Raw genomic sequence first — 22,894 nt, 5'->3', positions numbered from 1 at the left:
ACAAGAAGATAAATGAGGTAGAAAAGTTTCTGGGAGATAATAAACCATATGACTTCCTGCAAAATATGATTTAATGCCATGCAATTTCCTCCCACAGTCGAAATATGTGCAAATTAGGTGGATTGGCTGTGCTAAATTGCCTGTAGTGTTTAGGGATGTATAGGTTAGGTACATTAGCCACAGGAAATGTGGTATAGGGTAGGGTAGGGGGATGGAGATAGGTCTGGGTGGGATGCTGTTTGGAGAGTCAGTGTGGACTTGTTAGGCTGAGGATTCTACAAGAAATTGCCAACTTCTTGGAAGCTGCTTCACCTGTTTTTAAATTGCTTCACTTTCCGAGGGACTGGATTTACATGCTATTGGAAAGGCAAGGACTGATTAAGGATAGTCAACATGGCTTTGTGCATGGGAAATGGTGTTTCACTAATTTGACTGAGTTTTTTGAAGAGGTGATAAAGAAGATTGATGAAGGCAGAGTGGTAAATGCTGTCTATTTGGACTTCAGCAAAGTATTCAACAAAGTTCTGCATAGTAGACTTATTAGTGAGATTAGGTCACATGGGATCTGGGGCAGTTAGCCAATTAGATGCAAAATTAGCTTGATAGTCAGAGACAGCTGGTGGTGGAAGCCTCTGATCAGCTATGCGCCACAAGCATTGGTGCTGTGTCCACTGCTTTTTGTCATTTCTATACATGATTTAGATGTGAATATCAGAGATATGATTAGTAAGTTTGCAGATTTCATCAAAATTGGTGGTGTCATGGACAGTGAAGAAGACTACCTCACAGTACAATGGGGCCTTGATCAGATGGGTTTTAATTTAGATGAATGTGAAATGTTGCATTTTGGCAAAGCATCGCAGGCCAGGACTTATACACTTAATGGTACGGCCCTGGGAGTGTTTCCAAATAAAGAGACCTGGGAGGACAGACGCACAGTTCTTTTAACATGGAGTGGCAGTTCAACAGGGTGCTGAAGAAGGTGTTTGGTTCGCTTGCCTTCATTGGTCAGAACATTGAATACAGGAGTTGGGACGTCATGTTGTAGCCATACAGGACATTGGTAAGGCCACTTTTAGAATTCCCTGGCGTATCAGAGGCTGAGGGGTGGCCTTATAGAGCTTTGTAAAATCATGAGGGCCATGGGTAGGATGAATAGCCAATGCCTTTTTCCTATGGTAGGGGAGCCCAAAGCTAGACGGCACAGGTGAGAGTGGAAGGTGGGAGCAGAAAGAATTAAAAATGACCTGACGGGTGACATTTTCATGCAGAGGGTGGTGCATTTATGGAACAAACTGCCAAAAGATGTGGTGGCGACTGGTACAATTATGACATTTAAAAGGCATCTGGATGGGTACATGAGTCGGGAGGGTTTAAGATGGATATGGACCAAATGCTGGCAAATAGGACTAGGTCAGATTGGGATGTTTGGTAGATGCAGACATGTTGGACCGAAGGGTCTGTATTTGTGCTGCATGACTTTGTGGTTCTATGATTTATCTTCAGTTGTACATCCCTTCTGCCAGCACAGCCTTCAACATGGCCTGTCACTGCTCCCATTATCAGGAAGTATGAGATGCTAATCTAAGATACTATCCCAGGTACCATGCATTTAGATGATAGCCACATAAAACTCCATTGTCCATGCAAGTGCAAGTCTAAAAAAGGGAAAGCACTGTTCCTTTGCTGCTCAGAGCAACATCCATCCTATTATTCATTGCTTGGCAGATGTCAGCAGCATTAACAATAAAAACCATCAGCTCTCAATTTGCTTCAGGGGTCTGCAGCTTTCAGTGATGAAAACTAATTAAGTCTGTGACATTTTCAAAAATAATATGGCATCAGAAGCCAAGATATGTGATGTGGATATTCACAAGCTTTATTGGAAAGCTTCACATTTAAGTTGGTTCAAAGCTGAACTCTAACAGCCAATGTTAACACTCGCCAGGACGTGACAATACAAGTGTGCATGGAGAATGCTTGAGTAAGATGTGAGAAAAAAAACTTTTATGAAATATTTGTATGTATATATATATATATATATATATATGTTTACTTACAACGACTGCAAAGGAATCCATGAGCTAAAGCTATATTTTCTTTGGGCCTTAATGGAAATCTAGTTAGTAATGGGAGTTAATGCATATCCAGCTCTTCTTGAAATAACTCCACAGAGGCTGGTATCCCGTCACCAAGTCAATTTTATTTACACATGAATAATCCTTGACTATAGTATTGCCTCATACTGAATCTGGTACCTCAGTGTCAGCATCTCTAACACTCAACATTTTTATGTTGGCCAGGGCTCCATGATTGGATCAGATTAATAGTCCCAATCAGGGAACTCATATTCTATGAGGTCCAGCTGGCTGACCTCATTACAATCGCTACACTCCTATCCCTTACTATGATAATGATGTGAATTAGTATATTATAAATATAAGCAATAGCAAATTACCATTTAGATAGTGCATCATTTAATTATCAGCATCCTGGGGCTGGCATGGAGAAGGGAGTGATAATAGTTTACAACTGACCCCAGAGACTTAACTCGACCAACCTTATAAATACTGAGGCCATAAGTGCAGATCAGGATCTATGGATTCTGTGGCAAGTAACTCAATTTCCATTACCTGAAAGGGGTGCCATAGAATATTCTCCAGTATTCTGGATCAATGCAGCTCCAAACATTTCAAGAATCTCAGAGTCATTCAGGAGAAAGTAGTTTACTTGACTGGCACCCTACCCACCAATTTCAACATTCACTCATTCCAGGTGATATCAACACATACCACTTGCAAGACATACTGCAGTAATCCAAGACACCTTCCACATCTGCAAACTAGAAGGTTAAGGGCATGAGAACCCAATCGCCTGCAAATTCCTCTCCAAGCCACAAACTATCTTGAATTGGAGCTATATCACCACCCCTTCAGTGTTGCAATGCCAAAATCCTAGAACTCCTTGACTCACGCTCTGTCGGTGTCCTTACAATTCAAGAACTACAGTCATTCAAAAGGCAACTCACCACCACCTTTTCAGGGGCAGTTATTTATGGGTAATAAATGCTGGCCTAGCCCACAACATCCACATCCCAAAACTGATTGATAAAATTGTTCTACTGTTACTATTGGTAGAGAATGCAACCTGAAGAAATGGATATTATTAATGAAATTTTTTGCATACTAAATAGTCAGAAAATGAGGACAAATGACACGGCTTGCTGTCAGCACACAACATAATTTCTCCTTGAGTCCTCTTTTACTTCTATTATACTGGTGCCGACAAAGGAATCATATTCATATTCAGTTTTAAGCTGTTATCCAGTGCTGCATTATTTGATTTTGAATAAATGTCGAATCATTTCTATTGAAAACTCACACTAATTGTTAATGCTGACTGATAAAAGCATTAAAATCTTGCCAAAGTCAATGAAGGAGTAGATGATACAGAATTTCCATTTAGCACTTCAGTAAATAATGGGAATCAAAACACATCAGGCAGAATTCTGCAGTGCTTCATGCTTTCCCAGAACATTGCTGCCTGTGAAAGTCCCATATTTCACTTGTTTAAAATCAGCTAGCTTGTTTTCAAAGTACTGCTCCATTAGTAAATGACCATATTCAAAGATACAAAAAAAATGTCATTCTCATATTCCATGCACAAACAAACAAAAGCACACAATTGAATATGAGCCTATATATTGGCCTGTTGTGTTCATCCAGCCTCACATTTTATTATCTTGGAATTCTCCAGCATCTGCAGTTCCCATTATCTCTCACACAATTGAATAGTTGTGATTTTCCCATTCATATTTTAGCATGTCCCTGCATACTGAAGGAGATTAATATTTGTCCTAATTTTTAAAATATCTGTTGTTACATCTTAGGGCCATGTCGTACAGTCTAAGAATATTAAGATAAATGAGTTAATGGGGTAATGCATGAAAAAGTTATAATTTTGAAAGTACAGATATAAATTTCAGTAAGTTTTATTCAAAAAGCATCAATAGAAAGATTGAGTACATCTTCAGGTTTGCTGATTTGCACATAATTCTGTCTATTGCTATTTTTTTGCTGTTGATTCTTTCATTTTTCAAAGCAATATTTACCCTCTTATCCTCCTACTGCTGAGATAAGGTTTGGTGAGAGTAAAGAGCATTTTCAAACTGATGAAGAAGATTACACTACACTGGATTTCTTCATCAATCCACTGCAGCAGAAGCAGAACATCAACTGCAAATTAGAAATTCAAATGAATACAACAGCAAAAACTCATATTTATGTAGCACTTTAATACTGTAAACTACCCTAAGACATTTCACAGGTATGTCATCTACATCAGAATTTAACACTGAATCACATAAAGTGATATTAGGGCAATTGCCAAAAACTTGGTCAAGAGGTAGATTTAAAGTTGCATTTTGAATGAGGGATGATGGGTTGAAATATTTAGTGAAGTGGGGGGAAGACATAAGTCTTAACAGTTAAAAGGACAGCCACCAAACGTAGAGAAATTAAAATCAAGAAGGCCCAAGAGGCCACAACTACCAAAATGGATTTGGATGTCAGCAAAACAGCTCTGTTGGGAGAAAAGAGCGTTTGATGATAGCGGGAGATGGAATTGAGTCTTTGCCCACACAAGGCCATGTGAGTGTTGGTTGGATCAATTGGAATTTATATAAAGTGGAAACACAGACACCAGTAAGGACAATATTGAAGTAAGTGAGCATAAATGCAGTAAGGATGTACCCAATACTGGCATGATCAGTGCAGGGATGAGGCTGTTGTTTCAGTTAAAGTTAAGGCCAGTTGTGGATAAGAAAGTTGAGTCCTGCAACTCTGGGTCTATCTTGAGGTAACATCTATATTTATAGGTGCCAAAGTAGATAGTTTTGACAATATTTACTTACATGGAAAAATGGAAGTTCATAGGTCTTTTACACTATACCACAGCAAAAAAAATTAAACGACCACTGCAGTAACGTACTATGAATTTTCCCATTGTTGTTAACACTGCCTTTTGCATAAGACATAAAATCAATGCCCTGTCTACCAGTTGGTTGAGCCTGTTTTCAAAGATCTGATTTACCATTTGAAGAAATGTAGAAATTCTCATTGTGGCGAGCCCAACATTAATTTCTCAATTAAAAATAGTTCAACTGGTGGTTTCTCTCACTACTGAGTTGTTCATGAATTGGATGATGGGATGTACCCTTCTGAAGTCATTCATTGGATGTCAAGGGCTTGGAACATCCTAAGGTCATGATAAAGCACTAAATAAACACACATCTTCTCTTTCCATTTCTTGGATTCTGAGTTCTGTTAAAATAGCTACTAGAGGGCAGATGCAGCCATCTATATTACAATTATTTGTCAACACCCTTGTGGCTCCAAAGCTCAGAGAGAGTCTAAAGTTTTGTGCAAGATGAGAAAGAAAAAGCAAAGTAGAGAGAAAAGAAACTGATTAATGAAAGCTGGTGATAAATTAAAATAAAAACTACCCATCACTCTACTTGGAGTTGGGTTTGGTGATTTGAGAGAACTGAAAAATGGCTCTTTACAGTTATCCAGCAGAATTTTTAACATTATTTATGATTAGTCATAGTAAAGACATGTGTTTCAGATAAATTTGAAGCACTGGAATAATCCTGTTTGCATGGACATGATTTAAGTAAGGGCCAGGACTTAATGTTGGGAGTGAGGAATGCTATTGACAAGGCACAATCTCCTCAGATTAGATTTAAATTGTACAGCTGAGAGCGAACGGGTCTAGGATAACATTGGGTCAGTTCAGGATTATTTAGAGTTGACCCATTCTACCTCACAACGCAGAGCTTTCACAAAGCCAAAAGTTACTGAAATTACTGACAGTATCATATTGATCTTCATACATCAATTGGCTGAAGGTCTTTAGTCCTCGCAGTGCACCACAAATGTTTGCTGATTTCAGAGTAGCTACTGGTTGAGTAATGATAATCTCATAGGCTTTGACAGATGTGACGACGGGGTGTTGGTTACACTCAGGATCTCACTGAGACGTACATAATTTAAATCAGAAAGAAGAATCAGAATATTTAATTCAATGTAAAAATCATTGTTACATAAAACAAAATAAAGTTAATAAAGACTAACAATAATTAAAGTCTTGAAGAATGAGACTCCATAATTTAGCAAAGTATATTTTCAAGGTGATTTATATGTCTGCCATAAAAATATTACATCAATATATATAAAGTTTTTGAGGGCATTTGATGGGTATCTAGCTGGCAATAGTACAATTTCACTTCCTTTGTGTTTTGACAGCAAGCTTCTCAGTGAGGTATTTATGCAGCAAAGCTTGTGGAGAAACCAGGCAAAGCAGACAGTAACCTTTGGGTATGAGCATTTAACTCCTTATGCATATGTCAGGTTACTTTCCAATTTACTCCTTAATAATGGTTAGCATGGACACCCTCAGCATTGTTCTCACCACAAAATCCAAGCCACCATGTCACATCATACATAATTTTCTTTCATTAGGTGTGTTTCAAGCTTGTATTGAAATCTTGAATTGATATTGAATTGCAGAAAGGTCCCTGACTGGTCCTGACCAGGAAATTGTTTTATGATTGACAGCTGCACTATAGAAGTCCATGCAGTAAAGAGCACATTTAATTTGATTTGAAATCTCAGTTGTTTATTACTGTTAGGTATGGAGTGAAAAACCTTACTGGGTGCTTTTGATCAATTTGTTTGAACATTTAGATTGTGTTTTTTATTACAGGTTTTTGAATTGTTGCTGATCATTTTGATAGGTTGAGTTGACAAAGGTAGTGATTTCTAATGGAAAATCTTTTCCTCTGAAGGGACACCAGCATGTCTAGACAGTTAAGCAACTAGTATTATCACTGATACACAAAAAATGAGATTTACCGCAAACTTCAATGGTTGATCTGTATGGTGACAATTGAGGAAATGACGGATCGCCATTGTCAACTGCACTTGCTTTTAGAATTATAGAATATTACCTGATCACTTCATCACTCGATCCCAGAAGACCAGAATGGAAATCTTTAGAAGGGGTGAACTGCCAGGAACACATGGGAACAGGAAACAGTCCACCTGGCATGGACTGATCCAACTGGTCTGAAAGGCTCCCTGTGAAAGTGAACAACACCCCAAAGGAGGGAGGTGGGGCAACAACATACCTGGTAGTGACAAGAGGACCATTGCCTAGTTGGCACATTGGAGAAAGACATAGAAGTGTACGTTAACAGCTTTCAGATAGACTGTACCAGTTCAACTATCTACAGATGTCAGGGCAGCATTACCAATGCGGACTGAGGCTTTCCAGGAATGTAGTTATTGATAGCTGAGCCTTCAGCGATGGTATTGCAAGGACAAGGATTCCTATTGAGGACACGACATACACTTGCTGATCGGGGATCCTCACCCTGCAGCAGGGGAGAGGTACAATATCTGTCAAGCAGAGAGTAAGCCATTGAACAGGCCATTGGACAACTGAAGAGGAGATTTAATTGATTAGATCAATGCCACAGAGTCCTGCATTGTACTCCAGTGAAGGTCTTGGGCATTATGGTGATGTGCTGTGCTTTGCACAACATAACACTGCAGAAGGAGGAAGTACACTCCTTCCCCAACAAGGAGCAGGTGGAGGATGCTACTGACCAGGTGGGACAGGATAAGTACTTCCTAGAGGGGAATGAAAAGGTGTGAAAAGAGGCTTGGAACAGACACATTTTCTGATATTCTTCCACAATCAGTACAATAAAGATTTGCTATGATATGGACATGTTGTTATCTCCTTTATCTTTCATTCCATCGCCAAGTTGTCAATGCATAATAGCAATGTTGAAGAGCTCATTGACTCAGCATAGTCCAACATGAACGGTTATTCGTGGAAGTGTTCGTAGATGACATCGAAGAAGGCAGCTAGAAATTAAGGGATCGCTAAGATGTGCAATTCTGACATTTATTAATTGGCATTCTTGTGGTGAATCTTAGCACATAGAAAGTCAAACCACTTATCAACTGCAAGGACACGTAGATGCTCCTCCAAGGTGTGTGACGCATGCACTGCAACTGGTATTGGAAATATACCACTGTGCTTCTTAGTGGCTTGGGATAACTTTGGTCACCATCTTCTACCTACCTAAGGCCTAAGACATTAGACAGCATGTATGAGAAAGGTGCAACTAACAATATAAAACCCATACAACACAGATTGTGTCAGTCAGATACAAAGGAGTCCTGTGTTGTGGAAGTACACTTATACTGCCTTCATCACCTGAGAAAGATGAGCATCTGACAGAGACTTCAGTTGTCTCATCCTCTGCCTTGCCCCTATGTATGCAGCTTAAGGACAAAGTGACACTGCATTTCTGGTACTCTTTCAGTCTTTGCTGACCAATATGCTGGATCCATCTCTTCAAAGGAATCACTAACATCTTGTTGAAGTAAGTCATGTATGTACAAATGTGAAGCATGACCACTCTCACAGCTGGATTGATTCCTCTTTGCCCATGTTCGAGTGTGAATTATGGCAGACAGCTCTGGCGGCTATTTCTTTAACTTTTGTCAGGGTTTGTAGGAGCAGTTCATCAGCTTGGCACTTTGCGAGGCCCTAGTCTGTTAGACAGTTGCAGAATGGAGGTCTTTTGTAATGCTGCTGAGGCAACTGATTTAAACAAGGCAGCTGCCAGTGGTGCCTATTTCTTGGCCAATTATTAAATAGATGGCCACCCCCACCACCCACTCAAATGTCCAGTTAGTTATAAAAACAGAAAGTGCTAGGGAAAACTCAGCAGATCTGACAGCATCAGTGGACCAAGAAGCAGAGTTAACATTTCAAGTCTAAGGACTCTTCTTCAGAAGTTCCAAACAAGAGTCATTCAACTTGAAGTGACACCTCTTTGTTCCTCTCTCCAAATGCGCTGTCAGACCTGCAGTGATTCTCCAGCAGTTTCTGTCTTTATTTCAAGCTCTTAGCATCCACGGTATTCTGCTTTTACTTGGCTACTTGCCACACGATTGAGTTTAGCTTGCCTCATAGCACTTGAGCTGACGCGATATTTAACACTGGTGCTGTCACCAAAACCTGCAGGCCCTGAACAAGTTCACTTCTTCTACGTTATTTGCTCAAAATGTAGATCAATTGAAATTTTGCTTGTCCAGATGTTTGCTTCATTTACAGCTCCATGGTATTCATTTAATTCTTCACACTCGAATCTGTGAAGCAGAAATATGATAAGTTTTATCTGGCCTGAGTGTTGAGCTCCCTGTGGTAATGCGGAGAAAAGTGCCTAATTGCCTTCTCTCTTAATTTTTCAATGAATGGTTTTCATTTTATCAAATATGGGACAGCACTCGTAAGTTGTCTGTTCTTCCTCTACCCAACATGCTCAGTGAAGAGTCTATAGAGAGTAAAGACAGAGATTAAACTGTTCTCTTATTCTGTGTACAGTGTGAATGCAGTATTCCCCTCAATCCACATCACCACAAAATGAATATTTGCCATGTTGCTGTTTAGTGTGAGTGTAAATTGGCACTGATGTTTCATATACTGAAACAGTGACTTTGTTTTGGTTCTACGACTAAGCATTCCATTTGCTGTAAAGCACATTTGGAAATGCTGATGCGGTGAGAAATGCTGCAACAATACAGGTCTTCCAATCTTTTATCTTCACCAAAGGATGTGAGAATGTAATGAATATTGGCTGAATATTATGGGTGTCCCAGGCCCTACCCACTGCAGCTTAAACAATCCCACATGTGTGAGGAAGCACACCTCAATCAATGGAGTTGCACTTGGAATATTATGAGCAATTTTGGGTACCATATTTAAGCAAGGATGTGCTGGCATTCAAGAGAAACCAGAGGAGTTTTACGAGAATGATCTGGGGGATGAAGGGCTTATCAAATGAGGAGCAGTGAAGAACTATGGGTCTGTACTTGATGGAGTTTAGAAGAATGAGGGTGAATCTGATTAAAATGTATAGAATACTGAGAGAACAAGGTGTAGAGTTGGATGAACACAGCAGGCCAAGCAGCATCAGAGGAGCAGGAAAGCTGATGTTTTGGGTCTGAACCCTTCTTCAGAAACATCAGCGTTCCTGCTCCTCTAATGTTGCTTGGCCTGCTGTGTTCATTTAGCTCTACACCTTGTTATCTCCAGCATTGGCAGTTCCTACTATCTTAGAATACTGAGGGGCCTGGATACAGTGGTTGTGGAGAAGATGTTTCCAATTGTAGGACAGACTAGGACCTGGGGGCACTGCTTCAAAATGGTGGAATGGCCATTTAGAACTGAAATGAGGAGGAATTTCTTCAGGGAGAGGGTAATTAATTTGTGGAAATCATTGTTGCAGTGGGCTGTAGAGGCCAAGTCATAGAGTGTCCTTAAGACAGAGATGTATAGGTTTGTGATTGGAAAGCTGGTCAGGCAGGGGAAAAGGCAGGAGAATGGGATTGAGAAACATGTTAGCCATAATGGAATGGAGGAGCACACTCGATGGGCTGAATAATATTGTGAATCCTGATGCTATCCTGCAATGATTGAAAGATGTGAGTAGCACGAAATGCTTTAGGGTGAGATCTCTGTCCCTATTTCAGAATGAGGTCCAACATTTAGGGGCTGCCAGTTAATCAGATGTCCCAGCAGAACCAGTGGTAACTGCTGGTCCCAACATGTCGAGGGGTCCAGATAATTCTGGGGCCAGGGATACAAAAGGGGAGGTGAAGGGGTCAGGCACAATAACCACAAGGCAGAAAAAGCCTTTAAGTGGTCATTAATTGGTCACAAATGGGCCAGTTGGGCTGCTTAACTTTTTCCTTGTTACATAGTGAAATTTTAGACAGATCTGGCAGGTGGGTAGGTAGGTAGAAGACCACTTACTGGATTTTACATGCCCCCCTCATGCCTTCCAACCTGTTAGTGGGAGAGTATAAAATCCAACCGTCCATTACTGGACTAGTAATTTAGAGAATGTAATTTCAAATCCAGCCATGGCAGATTGAGAGTATGAATTCAGTTTACAAACTTTAATACATGTATCAATTTAAAAAAAGTTAATGTTGAACTCTTGGATGATCATAAATCCCAGTTAGTTCACAAATGTCCTTAAGGAAAAGAAACCTGCTGTCCCTCTACAGAACAGTTTATATGTGACTCTAGCTTATGCAACAGTCACTAACTTTAACTGCTCTCTGAAGCTGCCTTGTGAGGGTGCCTCATCATTGCTAACAGACAGCATTTGGCAACAATAAATTGCCACCCTATTGTATTGTTTCCAAATTCTTTGGCAGGCAGTAATCTATCTAGTGGAATAAAATAATCATTCTGCACACAGAAATACAGAATGGCTATTTCATTGACTTCATTGAAGATCCTTGGTCTGGGAGAAATGTCCTATGCCCTTTAATTGATAAGAAAAAATATCACCAGGCTGAAAATAAATAAAGCACCACAGTGGTGGGGGGTGGGGATGGGGGTAAGTTTCCATTCAAGTTAATGATTTCTAATGAGGACAAAGTACTGTCAGTGCTGCATGACCAAACACGTTATATACTGATTTGATCATATCTCGGCCAACAAACGATCCTTAGTGTTGCCAAGGTACCAGTTTCTTCCGAACAATACAAAAGTAGGGGAAAGAGAATTCTGAAATTACTATATTTTCTTTGAAATAGTCAAAATTCCTTTTTAACCACTGTAAAACATGTTTGACTCCATTGGGAGAATTTTACTTTTTACCACTTGCTTCACTACAATTGGCAAGAGAGGATTCGAGGGCATTGTATTAGTAAATGTACAAAAAAAACTTCATCTTGAATATACCTCCATGTAATTAAAGTGTGCTGGCTTTGGGGGTACAAATTATACAACTGCACTCTGGAGAGATGGATGCATGATTATTGTCTCAAAACATGACTTCCATTATTCTGATTTTTGGAATAATTTGAATTTAATTGCTGAGAGCTAGGATTACTAGGGATCATGAATCTCAACAGGTATAAGGAGATGAGAATTCCAGATCTATCAGCGGAACACATTTTATAGCACTGCTTGTGAGCCAGGGGGCACAAGAATGCTTTCACCTTGGATCCTCAAGTAAGTATTTTGTCATGATATACCTCTGTCTCTGCCATTTGCAGCATCTTCATAAACTACTGTGAGCTTTGCATCGTACAGGATTTTTCATATCCACTTTCCATGATCTTTGCCTGATCTTTTCTGTCCTTTCTCTTCCTCAACTTGTGTCTAATCCCTCACATATTTTCATTTTCTCTGTTTACTATGGACCAACTCCAGCATTGTACCATTAAACAAACTGAGAGACTGTCTGACTCTTGGGCAGGCACTATAAACTGGAGGTTAGCTGAACTTGATGTTATTCACAGCAATTTGGCTTAACATCTTTCGAAACTTGCAATATATATTTATACAAATTATATCTCCTGCATTAATCAGCATTATGTTAAGTTCTGATGACTACATGGATGTTGCAATAAAAACTGAACTGTGGAAAAGTTAACATGAAAACATGTGGCTGTGGTCTGCTTGCATTCTGTGCAATATTAATTTGTTTGACAAACATGCTGCATGAACATGCATTACACTGTATAATATGGAACTAAAAACTCTGCAAAAACTGTGACCAATCAGAGATATCATTTTCTGCAATTATTAATGAGTTTTGTGAGGCTACAACTTGAGTACCTTTTGCCTGCCTCTTTATAGGTTACGTAGAACAATCCCTCTTCCGTACCTACACTGGCCCTAAACCCCACCTCTTCCTCCATTACATTGATGACTGTATTGGCGCCGCCTTGTGCTCCCACAAGGAGCTCAAACAATTCATTCACTTCACAAACACCTTCCACCCCAACCTTAAGTTCACCTGGACTATCTCCGATACCTCTCTCTCCTTCCTGGATCTCTCTGTTTCCATCTCTGGCAACCACCTGAAAACCGATATCCACTTCAAGCCCACTGACTCCCACAGCCTCCTAGAACACACCTCCAAACACCCACCTTTTGCATAAATGTCATCCTCTATTCCCAATTCCTTTGCCTCCACTGCATCTGTTCCCAGGGTGAGGCATTCCACTCCCGAACATCTTAGATGTCCTCGTTTTTCAAGGACCGCAACTTCCCCTCCTCAGTGGTCGAACCCTCGACTGTGTCTCCTGCATTTCCTGCAACTCATCCCTCACATGTGTTCCCCACAATAACAACCAAAACAGAATCCCCCTTGTCCTCACATACCACCCCACCAACCTCTGGATCCAATGCATCATCCTCCGACACTTCCACCATCTGCAATCCGACCCCACCACCAAAGACACTTTTCCCTCCACACCCTTATTTGCTTTCTGGAGGGACCACTCTCTCCATGACTCCCCTGTTTGCTCCACAGTCTCCTCCAGCCCCACCACACCCGACACTTTTCCCTGCAACCGCAGGAAGTGCTAGACCTGCCCCTGCACCTCCCCCCTCACCATCCCAGGCTCCAAGAAGACCTTCCACAATGAGCAGATGTTCACCTGCATATTTGCCAATGTGGTATCCTGCATCCGCTGTGCCCATTGTGTCCTCCTCTACATCGGGGAAACCAAGTGGAGGCTTGGGGACTGCTTTGCAGAACACCTACGCTTAGTTCTCACTAAACAACTGCACCCCCCAGTTGCAAACTATTTCAACTTCCCCTCCCATTCTTCAGATGACATGTCCATCCTGGGCCTCCTGTAGTGCCACAATGATACCATCCGAAGGTTGCAGAAACAGCAACTCATATTCCGCTTGGGAACCCTGCAGCCCAATGGTGTTAATGTGGACTTCACAAGCTTCAAAATCTCCCCTCCCCTAGCTGCATCCCAAAACCAGCCCAGCTCGTCCCTGCCTCCCTAACCCGTCCTTCCTCCTACCTATCCCCTCCTCCCACCTCAAGCCCCACCTCCATCTCCTACCTGTAAGCCTCATCCCGCCCCCTTGATCTGTCCATCCTCCCTGGACTGACCTATACCTTCCCTAACTCCTCACCTACACTCACCTTTACTGGCTCCATCCCCGACTCTTTGACCTGTCTGTCTCCTCTTCACCTATCTTCTCCTTTATCCACCTTCTAGCCACCTCCCCCTCTCTCCCATTTACTTCAGAACCCCCTTCCCCTCCACCATTTCTGAAGAAGGGTCTAGGCCTGAAACATCAGCTTTTCTGCTCCACTGATGCTGCTTGGCCTACTGTGTTCATCCAGCTCTACACCTTGTTATCTCTTGAGTACCTTGTACAGTTTTGGTCTCCTTACTAAGGAAGGATATACTTGCTTTACAATGGGTGCAACCAAGGTTCGCTGGATTGGCTCCTGAGGAATGATTAAACAAAATAATCGTATATTGCAAAGAATTTGGAATGAGTGGTGATCCCATTGAACCTAGTATAACCCTTAAAATGGTTTAATAGAGTAAATCCTGAGAGGCAGGACAGCACCCTAACTGGAGAAATTAGAACTAGGGATAATAGTCTCAGTAGAAGGAGTTGGCCTTTAAGATGGAGATGAGGAGTTTGTTTTGCACTCAGGAGTTTGTGAATATTTGGAATTCTGTATACCAGAGTCGTGGTTACTCAATCAATGTATATATTGACTGAGATCAGGAGAATTTTGGGTACCAAGGGAATTACAGGGCATGAAGACAAGGCAGGGCAGTGGAATTGATAAGCAAGCACAACCTTGATCTGATTGAATGGCAGAGGATGCTTGCGGAGTCAAATAGTCCATTTTTTAAAAAATAAGTTACGTTCTTAAATGGCCTTGCAAGTATAAGTAAATCTCATTGTGCTCTTAATTTTAATACATTTTGCTGTGAATCTTACACTTGATAAGCAATATCAATCTGAATTTTCCAAATGGAATAAACTTTTCAGTTTCAAATTATGGGACAAACAGATTGTTTTCTTTCATTGTTCAAGCATTCCAAGGTCTGCTCCACTAAACATTGGCATGAATGAGGCCTTAGGAAATTTTCATTAGAAACTGTTTCAGGATAACCAAAAAGTTCAGCCTTTGGAAATATCTTACGGAATTCCGCAACAGGTTAAGAAAAACAAAAGGAAGATTTCTGAAATTTTCAAATTTGTTTTGGACCCTGGATCAAAGGGATTTATTCTGTTTCAGGAACTGACTACAAATAGATCACAAATTACTCAAAAAGACATAAACTTATGTAAATTATGTTAAAACCTATTTGACATTTGTTTAATAATGTGTTAAAGACACATAATCTGGGATAGTGAGGCTAAAGTACTGTATAATAATCACTATTCCAAAAAATTGGTAGTTTATTCAGTTCCCAAAATGTTCACAAATAGTGTAAATTGCTCTATTTATCTTTGGTGAATCAAATGGCTTGACAGGAGGAATGAGACTAACTACTCGACATTAAATGAAAAAAAAACACAATATAAGTTTTGTTTAACATTTATGGTAAACTTTTACATTGACTTTTGAAAATGTGTTACAGAATGCAATGCACGCTAGTTGCAGAATATGCAGGGAAAATGTGAATTACAATTAAATAACAATTAAATTGAAGATTTTGCAGCTGTAATGACAGTAAGACTGTTAAGTGTTTCCCATCATTACTCTGTGGAATTAACAACTTCTGACTTCTGCCCATGTACAGAAATCTAGCAGCTACTGTTACAAATCTTCCACTCCTCCACATGGTGCATTGTTGATGTCCTCACAGATGAAAGTCAACTGGTGGGAATTTATATGTTCACACCATTATCCTTGTTGTAAAAAATTCTTGAAACAGTTATTGTTCATTTACTTTAGTGTAACTGGGTTAATAATGGCATCCTGGGTCAAACTATTGAAAAACCTCTTTGGCATTGAAAACTGGCCTATCTTTGTAGAATAGAATGACAAATTTCTAAATTTCATGACAGACAAAAATATCCATAGAATTTTCAAAATCTAAGATATTTCATCTTTCAAAGTTCAGGTTAATCCCATATATATGTCCCAATCTTTATTTTACTTTCTGTAAATTTATGAAATATGGCTCATAAATCCTACATGTAAATTGTAAGTTGGCTGTCTGTGAGAATTCTTGAATCTAATTGTCTGCTTAGTTTGCTAGATGACATCACTGTACCTAGACACCAAGAATTGCCATTAGTCAGTGCCAGAATGAAATTGGGAATTATGAAATCAATGTCAATGAGATTGCAAGATTACTCTGTGTAACTTTCTTTTAAGTGGTTTGTTTTTGCCATTGATTGAAAAATCTGATTAGTTATTTTGGAAATGTTGCAGGGTTCACATAAATTATCCAAATACATCTACTGTATATCTGAATATGAAGTATGCATTTTCAACTGCAGTGCAATTTGTACACAACTATTTCATCCATATCATTTGATCAATAACGATATGAAAGAGTTGGCCACCCATTAAACTATTCTGTTTCAACTAATAATTTCAAATTTATAAAAACTAGTGTACAGAACACAAGGACTGAACGTTTGCTTCCGGATGCTGACTCTCCTTAACAGTTTTTAATCTCATAATGGTTATGCATGAAAAACACCATTTTAAAAGATGTACAGAATTAATAAAAATGTAATTCCAATGTAAGGTTAATCAACACAGTAATAAGCTACAAGGGAGCAACTAAATACATCTCTTGGACATTTTCACAGTGTTGCCACCAATAGGAATGGCAGTTATTGTTTTCTGCATCACCATGCTATAATGTGTTTTTCTGATAAAATGTTTGCTTTAGAACAATAACTTTGATCCATTTCTTGGCTTCCAATGATAACAATCCTGATTAGGCTCACCCTCATCTTACACTCTATCAGGAATGTTTGGGTAGCACCATGCTACTGAAGCCAGTCACGAAAAATACTTCACCGTGGAAGAATTAAATGATAAATCATTATTTCTCTTTACCAGTGTATTCATCCATTTTAACTCGGCAAAAAACAAATTCTGAGTGTGAAAATGTCTTCAGTCCATCCAGTCCCCATCTCAAATTATTGTATCGGGTATTTTTATGCCACAGAAATATCACTTCAAGAAATATTAATTTCTTTCCCCAATGAGGCCAATATTTCTAGAACCCCAAATACCCCTCCTTGTACATCCATTCCATTTGTATGCCTCTCTTAATACCGTATCAACTAGCTTCACTGGGGCAGGGGTGACAGGAGATGGTGGTGCAAGGGGGAGATTGGAACAACACAATTTTACAGACTTCAGTATTAATATTGAGCATGATTATCATTTATCTCGGAATAAAAAAAGCAGAATTTGTACACATTCAGTAACAAAGGTAAACTTCTACACTCATTAATGGGAGCAATGCATAGCAAACAGTTTCTTACCAAACTGATTGTATTTCAAAATCCCTCTGGCTGATTGAGCCAGATAATGCATATCAGATAAAATCGTTACATATCTTAATAACATTGAAGGATGAAGGGTTCACAGATTGAGTAACTACCGTAGAAAAGATTTCAACAGAAGTCTATCTTTCAGGTTATCGACCAGAGTTAAAAGAATCTGAATTTATTGATCTAAAAAAGACATTTGGTCCATGGTGAGTGTTGTGATGCCAATGTTTCAAATGGATCTATGGATCTATCTAACCTAACATTCTTTGACTAATGTTAGCTTACATTACATTTCAAGTATTTATCAATTCAACTTCAAATACTTTACTTATCAGACATGGTAAAGCATTCTCTATGTTACTTTTACATGCCATCCTCAAAACTCATCTGTATTTGTACTCAGCATACTTCCTTTAAGATGATACGTAGGAGTGATCTGATTCAGTTTTAAGTAGACCACTCTACATGGAGGAGATGAGTGAGAGATAACAAGGTGTAGAGCTGGATGAACACAGCAGGCCAAGCAGCATCTTGAAGCAGGAAAACTGACCTTTTGGGTCTGGACCCTTCTTCAGAAATGGAAGAGGGGAAGTTGGTTTTGAAATAAACAGAGAGAGGAGGGAGGCGGATGGGAGATGGATAAAGGCGCAGATAGGTGGAGAGGAGATGGACAGGTCAAGGAGGTGGGGATGGAGCTTGTAAAGATAAGTGTAGGTGGGCAGTTAGGGTGGGGCTTGGTCAGTCAAGGAAAGACGGACAGGTCAAGGAGGCGGGGATGAGGCTGGTAGGTAGGAGGTAGGGGTGGGGGTTGAGGTGGGAGGAGTGGATAGGTGGGAGAAAGGACAGACAGTTTAGGGAGGCGGGGACGAGCTGGGCTGGTTTTGGGATGCGGTCGGGAGCAGGGAGATTTTGAAGCTTGTGAAGTCTACATTGATACCATTGGGCTGCAGGCCAAATATGAAGTGCTGTTCCTGCAACCTTCTGGTGAAGTCGTTGAGGTACTAGAGGCGGCTCAGGATGGACATATTGTCCAAGGAATGGGAGGGGGAGTTGAAGTGGTTCGCGACAGGGAGGTGCAGTTATTTGTTGCAAGCTGAGTGAAGGTGTTCCACAAAGCAGTCTCCAAGCCTCCACTTAGTTCCTCCGATGTAGAGGAGGCCACTTCGGGTACAGTGGATAAATTATAAAGATAAAGTTGTAAAGTAAGACAATCAAATACAAGAGTGGCTAAAACTTTGTCCATCACATTTGTCATATTGCACAGATTTTAAAAGGGAACAGCATATGGTTATTGAAAGAAGTCATTTATAGTGCAGAAGACATGATGCTTCTATAAATTATATTTTCAAATCTAACATTGCAGTAAAAAAGAATGTTAATGATCTATTTGTCAAAGAAATACGTTCATGATTACATTCTATTTTTAGTGAAGTTAAACTTTTTTTGGCATTATTGTAACCGTTGTCCAGGCTCGTAAATTCTAGAACTGTGCACAGTTGGCCAGCATTCTGTACAATTGCTGCTTGTATCTGACTGACACAATCTGTGTTGTATGGGTTTTATATTGCCTATTGGACCTTTTTCACACACACTCCCCATTGTCTTCACATCCTTCTTGAAGTGTGGTGGCCAGAACTGGGTACAAGATTCCAGCTGTAGTTATGCAAGTTGAAAATAACTTGCTTACTTCAGTCATTGCCATTTTAATGTTTCAGGAATCCCAGAATTGTGATCAGCCTGTTAATTTTGCAGGGCTCTTAAGACATCTTGAAAGTTAGGCAAGAATATTAACCTTTTGTGACTTTTTAAAATCTGTTCTAGTATCATGTTTGCTTGCTGATGCATCCTGAAACTTTGTAACATTCCAATGGTTTTATTTCCCTTTGAAAATCTGTAACAAAACAGTGATCTAACATAATAGGATGAAAATGTAATTCCAGCATGGGTCACCAGAGCTAAAGCTATTTCTACACTCAGCTCAGCTCACTAATATAATGAGCAGTTCATTAAACAAAACATACGATAATCTGGGAATGTCCACGCAAGCAAAGACTTACATTCCAGGTACTATTAGCTTTTGAAGTGCCAACAGTTCTGTTCAGGCGAGGGGAGGCAACAGACAGATTTTGTTTGTTGAGAACAAAGTCTAGAAGTGGAAAAAAGTTGCGGTGGTGTTGGGGGGTGCTGTTGGCGGTGGAGGAACGTTGTCTTACAGAACAGGAGCTCTAGCTAGACAACTTACGTTTCCCTTCGCATTTGAAGGGTTACTCGCCCAGTCTCATTGCATCATGCAAAAGTGACCATTCAAAGTGTTTTCAATGACCCCAATAGACCTTGTGTACCAGTGCCAAATAATCTTTACGTTGACTGGTCTTGAACTGGCCTGAGTCCGTGAGGTACATATTGACATCCATAACTAACAACATGGGTGCCCATTATCATGTTATCAGCTTGACTGTATGTTTTACTGACAGTTCTATCAGTCACTTCCACAGATTAAAATGCACCTGGTGTGTGTAAGAGATCTACTTTAAGAAATGAATGCCATATAGAGGTGGGATATGTAAATTGCAGTTATAATTACTTTAATACTAATATTGAATTCAGCTACATTTAGAAACTTGAAAAATTTGTAAATAAAATTAGGGTTAAAAAGAAAATAATTTCACTTTCTTTAGTCAAGTATTTGTCAGCGAGTTCTTGTTTATATGGCAATTACATAATTTATATTATTAGAAACAGACACTTGCATTAAGAATTCAACAAACAAGAAATGATGCATTTTGCCTGCAAAATCATAGCCCAATGTCTCTTCAAGATTTGTTTCCACATTTTCTTTAAAAATGATCCAATGAAGGTCAGCCTGCCAACTGATTGTGTTCCAGTCAGAGTTGCTAGGAGTTAGAAAGCCTTCTCTGAGAAAGCAGAGCTCTGTAAGCGTTTGATGGTACTTAATAAGATGGGGAAATAAAGGACATCACAAAGAAAGAGTATGTAGTGTATGAGGCATGTTTTGTAAGATACTACAAGAAATGTTGCTAGGCCTCGGAACAAGAATTCAACCAAAAACTCAATATAACTCTCACCTCCCCCCAATAAACATAAAACTCAGCCCTACAATTACATTACTCTGCTCTGTTAGATGTTGGGGAAACTGCCTGGTGGCAAAGGCAAACTGTAATCCTGACTTCAGTTCCTGAGTTGGGTGTGTAGAGGCAGGACAATATTTGGGTCTGCAAACCTGAACGTTACTCTATAATGCCTTCATTCCCCTGCCCTCTACTGGACTGAAAGTCATTTTGAGGAACCCAGGGAGAGCTAAGGAATATTGCAAAAGAGGGGTGCACAGGACACCATTCCAAAACCATGATGCCATGGGACCATAAACACCGCAGTTTTCCAAATAAGTACCTTGGTTACACAAAAGAAATTCACCAAGAATTGAAGATAACAATGTGTGAAGCTGGATGAACTAGGCAGGCCAAGCAGCATCTCAGGAGCACAGAAGCTGACCTTTCGGGCCGAGGTCCTTTATCAGAGAGGAGGATGGGGAGAGGGTTCTGGAATAAATAGGGACAGAGGGGGAGGCGGACTGAAGATGGAGAGGAAAGAAGATAGGTGGAGAGGAGAGTATAGGTGGGGAGGTATGGGAGGGGCTAGGTCAGTCCAGGGAAGACGGACAGGTCAAGGAGGCGGGATGAGGTTAGTAGGTAGGAAATGGAGGTGCGGCTTGAGGTGGGAGGAAGGGATGGGTGAGAGGAAGAACAGATTAGGGAGGCGGGGACAGGCTGGGCTGGTTTTGGGATGCAGTGGGGGGAGGGGACGAGCTGGGCTGGTTTTTTTGATGCAGTGGGGGGAGGGGAAGAACTGGGCTGGTTTTGGGATGCAGTGGGGGAAGGGGAGATTTTGAAGCTTGTGAAGTCCACATTGATACCATTGGGCTGCAGGGTTCCCAGGCGGAATATGAGTTGCTGTTCCTGCAACCTTCGGGTGGCATCATTGTGGCACTGCAGGAGGCTCAGGATGGACATGTTGTCTGAGGAATGGGAGGGGGAGTTAAAATGGTTTGCGACTGGGAGGTGCAGTTGTTTATTGCGAACCGAGTGAGGTGTTCTGCAAAGTGGTCCCCAAGCCTCCGCTTGGTTTCCCCGATGTAGAGGAAGCCACACTGTGTACAATGGATACAATATACCATATTGGCAGATGTGCAGGTGAACATCTGCTTAATATGGAAAGTCATCTTGGGGTCTGGGATAGGGGTGAGGGAGGAGGTGTGGGGGCAAGTGTAGCACTTCCTGCGGTTGCAGGGGAAGGTGCCGGGTGTGGTGGGGTTGGAGGGGAGTGTGGAGCAGACAAGGGAGTCATGGAGAGAGTGGTCTGTCTAGAAGGCAGACAAGGGTTGGGATGGAAAAATGTCTTGGGTGGTGGGGTCGGATTGTAGATGGCAGAAGTGTCAGAGGATGATGCGTTGTATCCGGAGGTTGGTGGGGTGGTATATGAGAAGGAGGGGGATCCTCTTGGGGCGGTTGTGGCGGGGGTGGGATGTGAGGGATGTGTTGTGGGAAATGCGGGAGATGCGGTCAAGGGCGTTCTCGATGACTGCACCAAGAATAGATCTGCTTTCAGCTGTTCTACACTTTGTCCCCCAAGTTGTATATACTGTGGTTCCCAAGATAATATTGAAACATTGACCACTTAAACAGCCAGATGCCCCTGGGAAACACACATACATTATTCCTAAGTAGGCTCCTTCTCACCCCATGGAAATGAGAACTGCCACATTAGGAGATGGGGATGGTGATTTTGAATGATTTCCATTGTGTTCACAACATTATAGAGTCTCTGAGACCTGTGCATTGGTCCAATTGTGCAGGTGGACGTAAAAAATCCGATGATACAACTTTGAAGAAGGTCAGGGGAGTTTGCCCATGTCGTTGAAAACGGAAATGCCTCAACCAACACAACTATAACAGAATAATTGGTCAGCTTTCTTATTACTTTTGCAAGATCTTTCAACGTTTGTATTTGTTCCCTTGTCACAGTAGTTGCCTGTCATAAGTACTTATTTAGCTTTGAAATATTAGGAGCCATCCAGAGAATGTAAACAATACTACAATTGCTTCCTTCTAACAAATTTGTCTGATTACAGATACTACATTTGAAATGTTTCTTCTGCCTTTTCTCTTCTTATTCCAAGTCACAACCATCTATTTTGACAGTGAGAGCAATTTGTGAAAGCTATGTATTTATCAAGTACAAAATGATCCTAACAGCTGTTTTTGCTCAGCAAATCAAAACCTAATTTCTTTAAAATTGGTATTCACAGATTTTCTGAGTTCAATCTTGGAAGTGTACCATTCAAATCAACAGATGGAAAATTTATTTCATGGCTCATGGTACTTCATTCCCTCAGAGAATGGACTATTTCATGTCAACCTAAAGGTTAAAACTGCCTTTTGTCATACAATACTCATTATAATCAACCAAGTGA

General features: G+C 40.5%; 1 protein-coding gene across 4 annotated transcripts in view; it reads right to left on the bottom strand.

The window, feature by feature from the left end:
• Window positions 1-22,894, bottom strand: part of kcnb1 (potassium voltage-gated channel, Shab-related subfamily, member 1) — a 324,765-nt gene that overhangs the window by 179,273 nt on the left and 122,598 nt on the right. The gene's annotated exons all lie outside the window — the stretch shown is intronic.

Source organism: Stegostoma tigrinum, chromosome 19 (genome assembly GCF_030684315.1).
Source record: "Stegostoma tigrinum isolate sSteTig4 chromosome 19, sSteTig4.hap1, whole genome shotgun sequence".
NCBI lineage: Eukaryota > Metazoa > Chordata > Chondrichthyes > Orectolobiformes > Stegostomatidae > Stegostoma > Stegostoma tigrinum.
This window is presented reverse-complemented; position numbering and strand designations above follow the sequence as displayed.